This window comes from Arachis hypogaea, chromosome 14 (assembly GCF_003086295.3).
Source record: "Arachis hypogaea cultivar Tifrunner chromosome 14, arahy.Tifrunner.gnm2.J5K5, whole genome shotgun sequence".
Taxonomy (NCBI): domain Eukaryota; kingdom Viridiplantae; phylum Streptophyta; class Magnoliopsida; order Fabales; family Fabaceae; genus Arachis; species Arachis hypogaea.
The window spans coordinates 56,061,890-56,067,421 of record NC_092049.1 but is presented as its reverse complement, the minus strand read 5'-3'; the positions used below and the strand labels follow the sequence as shown (position 1 = coordinate 56,067,421).

Here is a 5,532-nt window from a genome sequence, read left to right as displayed (position 1 = left end):
CCAGATGCCCATTTCTGGCGTTTAACGCCAGCCAGATACTAGACAGCCCTTTCTGGTGTTAAACGCCCAGAGTGCTGCCCATTCTGGCGTTTAATGCCCAGAATGCTGCCAGGCTGGGCATTAAACACCCATTCTGCTATCCTTTTTGGCGTTTAAACACTAGTAAGCTTGTCCTCCAGGGTGTGCTATTTTTGATGCTGTTTTTCATTCTATTTTTTTATTTTTCATTTGTTTTTGTGACTTCACATGATCATCAACCTAAATAAAATATAAAATAGCAATGGAAAATAAATAAATATAATTAAATAACATTGGGTTGTTGACTGATGAGCGGATAATTTATACGCTTTTTGGCATTGTTTTTAGTATGTTTTTAGTAGGATCTAGTTACTTTTAGGGATGTTTTCATTAGTTTTTATGTTAAATTCACATTTCTGGACTTTACTATGAGTTTGTGCATTTTTCTGTGATTTCAGGTATTTTCTGGCTGAAATTGAGGGACTTGAGCAGAAATCAGATTCAGAGGTAGAAAAAGGAATGCTGATGCTGTTGGATTCTGACCTCCCTGCACTCAAAGTGGATTTTCTGGAGCTACAGAACTCGAAATGGCGCACTTCCAATTGCGTTGGAAAGTAGACATCCAGGGCTTTTCAGCAATATATAATAGTCCATAATTTGGCCAAAAATTGACGACGTAAACTGGCGTTCAACGCCAGCCTTCTGCCCAAATCTGGCGTCCAGCGCCAGAAAAGGATCCAAAACCAGAGTTGAACGCCCAAACTGGCACAGAAACTGGCGTTCAACTCCACAAATGGCCTCTGCACGTGCAACACTCAGGCTCAGCCCAAACACACACCAAGTGGGCCCCAGAAGTGGATTTATGCATCAATTACTTACTCATGTAAACCCTAGTGACTAGTTTATTATAAATAGGACCTTTTACTATTGTATTAGGCATCTTTGGTCTCAGTTTTAATCCATTGTTCATCTTAGGAGACTATTGATCTCGTTTAGGGGGCTGGCCATCTCGGCCATGCCTGGACCTTCACTTATGTATTTTCATACGGTAGAGTTTCTACACTCCATAGATTAAGGTGTGGAGCTCTGCTGTTCCTCAAAGATTAATGCAAAGTACTACTGTTTTCTATTCAATTCTTCTTATTTCTCTTCTAAGATATCCATTCGCACCCAAGAACGTGATGAAGGTGATGATTATGTGTGACGCTCATCATCCTTCTCCCTTATGAACGCGTGCCTGACAAACACTTCTGTTCTACATGAATTAAGCTAGAATGAGTATCTCTTAGATCTCCTAACCAGAATCTTCGTGGCATAAGCTAGAATGATGGCGGCATTCAAGAGAATCCGGAAGTTCTAAACCTTGTCTGTGGTATTCCGAGTAGGATTCAATGATTGAGTGACTGTGACGAGCTCCGAACTCGCGATTGCAGGGCGTTAGTGACAGACGCAAAAGGATAGTAAATCCTATTCCAGCATGATCGAGAACCGACAGATGAATAGCCGTGCCGTGACAGGGTGCGTGAGCATATTATTCACTGAGAGGATAAGATGAAGCCATTGACAAGGGTGATGCCTCCAGACGATTAGCCGTGCCGTGACAGGGCATTGGATCATTTTCCCGTGAGATGACCAAAAGTAGCCATTGACAGTGGTGATGTATCACATAAAGCCAGCCATGGAAAGGAGTAAGACTGATTGGATGAAGATAGTAGGAAAGCAGAGGTTCAGAGGAACGAAAAGCATCTCCATTCGCTTATCTGAAATTCCTACCAATGATTTACATAAGTACCTCTATCCCTATTCTTTTATTTATTATTCGAAAACTCCATAATTATTTTATATCCGCCTGACTGAGATTTACAAGGTGACCATAGCTTGCTTCATACCAACAATCTCCGTGGGATTCGACCCTTACTCACGTAAGGTATTACTTGGACGACCCAGTGCACTTGCTGGTTAGTTGTATCGAAGTTGTGACAATTATGAATTAAGATCAGAGCACCAAGCTTTGGAGCCATTACCAGGATTTGTTCGAGCCTGGAGATCACAATTTCGTGCACTAAGTTTTTGGCGCCGTTGCCGGGGATTGTTTGTGTATGGACAACTGACGGTTCATCCTGTTGCTCAGATTAGGTAATTTTCTTTTTGCTTTCTTTTCGAAAATTTTTCAAAAATCTTTCAAAAAAAAAAAAATTTCTTTTGTTTTCGAAAAAAAAATAAATAAAAATGTTTTCAAAAATTTATTCAAAATTTTTAAGAATGAATTCCAGTGTTTCATGAAGCATGTGAAGCCTGGCTGGCTGTAAAGCCATGTCTAAATTTATTTGGACTGAGGCTTGCACTTTGTTATCAAGATCAATATACTCTCGTGTTAAAGACTAAAGCTTGGCTGGCCATTGGCCATGTCTAGTGTTTTGGACTGGAGCTTTCATTGAAAGCTTGGCTGGCTAGTGAGCCATGTCTAATTCCTGGACTGAAGCTTTAGACTAACATGGCAAGATTCCTGGAATTCATATTAAAAAATTTTGGAATCCTTATTTTGTTTCTTTTTCAATTAATTTTCGAAAAAAAAAAATATCCAAAAAAATTAGAAAATCATAAAAATCAAAAATATTTTTTCTGTTTCTTGTTTGAGTATTGAGTCATATCATAAGTTTGGTGTCACTTGCATATGCATCTAGCATTTTTCGAAAATATCATGCATTCATAGTGTTCTTCATGATCTTCAAGTTGTTCTTGGTAAGTCTTCTTGTTTGATCTTGATGATTTTTTGTTTTGTGTCTTTTCATGTTTATCATATGCATTCTTGAATTCTTAGTGCCTAAGCATTAAAGAATTCTAAGTTTGGTGTCTTGCATGTTTTCTTTGCATTAAAAATTTTTCAAAATTGTGTCTTGATGTTCATCATGACATTCATAGTGTTCTTGGTGTTCATCTTGACATTCATAGCATTCTTGCATGCATTCATTGTTTTGATCTAAAAATTTCATGCATTGCATATTTTTCATGTTTTTCATAAAAATTTCAAAAATAAAAAAAAAAAATATCTTTCCCTTTTTCTCTCATCAAATTCGAAAATTTGAGTTGACTTTTTCAAAAATTTTTAAAATCAAGTTGTTTCTTATGAGTCAAATCAAATTTTCAATTTGAAAATCTTATCTTTCTCAAAATCTTTTTCAAAAATCAAATCTTTTTCAAAATTCTTAGTTATTTTCGAAAATTCCAAAAATATTTTTCAAAAATCTTTTTCTTATTTTTAAATCAAATTTTCGAAAATAACATAATCAATTAATGTTTTGATTCAAAAATTTGAAGTTTGTTACTTGCTTGTTAAGAAAGATTCAAACTTTAAGTTCTAGAATCATATCTTGTGATTTCTTATGAATCAAGTCATTAATTGAGATTTTAAAAATCAAATCTTTTTCAAAACTAACTTCAATCATATCTTTTCAAAAATATCTTCTCATCTTATCTTTTTCAAAATATCTTCTCTAACCTCCTAACTTCTTATCTTTTCAAAATTTGTTTCAACTAACTAACTAACTTTTTGTTTGTTTCTTAACTTTTTCAAAACCACCTAACTAACTCTCTCTCTCTAATTTTCGAAAATATCTTCCCTCTTTTTCAAAATTTCTTTTTAATTAACTAATTATTTTTATTTTTTATTTTTGATTTCAAAAAATTTTCAAAAAAAATAATACTAACAATTTTCAAAAACCATTTTCAAAAATCACTAACTCTTTTTCAAAATAATTTTCGAAAATTATTCCTCCCCCATCTTATTCTATTTATTCATTCATATCCTAACATCTCATCTCACATCTCTTCCATTCGTACAGTTGCATTTCTTCCTTTACATCACATTCTTTGTCTCCCCCTTCTCTTCCACTCACAAAGGGATCCCTATACTGTGGTATAGAGGATCTCTATTATTATTATCATTTTTCTGGCCATTCTTCCTTATCATATGAGCAGGAGCAAGGATAAGAACATTCTTGTGGAAGCAGATCCAGAACCTGAAAGGACTCTGAAGAGAAAATTAAGAGAAGCTAAAATACAACAATCCAGAGATAACCTTTCAAAAATTTTCGAACAGGCAGAGGAGATGGCAGCCGAAAATAATAATAATGAAAGGAGGATGCTTGGTGACTTTACTGCACCTAATTCCAATTTACATGGAAGAAGCATCTCCATTCCTGCCATTGGAGCAAACAACTTTGAGCTGAAACCTCAATTAGTTTCTCTGATGCAGCAGAACTGCAAGTTTCATGGACTTCCATCTGAAGATCCTTTTCAGTTCTTAACTGAATTCTTGCAGATATGTGATACTGTTAAGACTAATGGAGTAGATCCTGAAGTCTACAGGCTCATGCTTTTCCCTTTTGCTGTAAGAGACAGAGCTAGATTATGGTTGGATTCTCAACCTAAAGACAGCCTGAACTCTTGGGATAAGCTGGTCACGGCTTTCTTAGCCAAGTACTTTCCTCCTCAAAAGCTGAGCAAGCTTAGAGCTGATGTTCAAACCTTCAGACAGAAAGAAGGTGAATCTCTCTATGAAGCTTGGGAAAGATACAAACAGTTGACCAAAAAGTGCCCTTCTGACATGCTTTCAGAATGGACCATCCTGGATATATTCTATAATGGTCTGTCTGAGTTATCTAAGATGTCATTGGATACTTCTGCAGGTGGATCCATTCACCTAAAGAAAACGCCTGCAGAAGCTCAAGAACTCATTGACATGGTTGCTAATAACCAGTTCATGTACACTTCTGAAAGGAATCCTGTGAACAATGGGACGCCTATGAAGAAGGGAGTTCTTGAGGTTGATACTCTGAATGCCATATTGGCTCAGAATAAAATATTGACTCAGCAAGTCAATATGATCTCTCAGAGTCTGCATGGAATGCAAGCTGCATCCAACAGTACTCAAGAGGCATCTTCTGAAGAAGAAGCCTATGATCCTGAGAACCCTGCAATAGCAGAGGTAAATTACTTAAGTGAACCTTATGGAAACACCTATAACTCAACATGGAGAAATCATCCAAATTTCTCATGGAAGGATCAAAAGCCTCAACAAGGCTTTAATAATGGTGGAAGAAACAGGTTTAGCAATAGCAAGCCTTTTCCATCATCAACTCAGCAACAGACAGAGAACTCTGAACAAAATGCTTCTAATTTAGCAAATCTAGTCTCTGATCTCTCTAAGGCCACTGTAAGTTTCATGAATGAAACAAGGTCTTCCATTAGAAATCTGGAAGCACAAGTGGGCCAGCTGAGTAAAAGGATCACTGAAATCCCTCTTAGTACTCTCCCAAGCAATACAGAAGAGAATCCAAAAGGAGAGTGCAAGGCCATTGACATAAGCGCCATGGCCGAACCTGTGAGGAGAGGAGAGGACGTGAATCCCAAGGAGGAAGACCTCCTGGGACGTCCAGTGGTCAATAAGGAGCTTCCCTCTGAGGAACCAAAGGACTCTGAGGCTCATCTAGAGACCATAGAGATTCCATTGAA

The 5,532-nt window shown here is 36.8% G+C and overlaps 1 non-coding gene across 1 annotated transcript; it reads right to left on the bottom strand.

The window, feature by feature from the left end:
* Nucleotides 1-4,522: 4,522 nt before the first annotated feature.
* LOC112745905 (small nucleolar RNA R71) lies at nucleotides 4,523-4,630 on the bottom strand. The gene has a single exon (XR_003173811.1). It is a non-coding gene; the product is annotated as a small nucleolar RNA R71 (small nucleolar RNA).
* Between the last annotated feature and the right edge of the window lie 902 nt (nucleotides 4,631-5,532).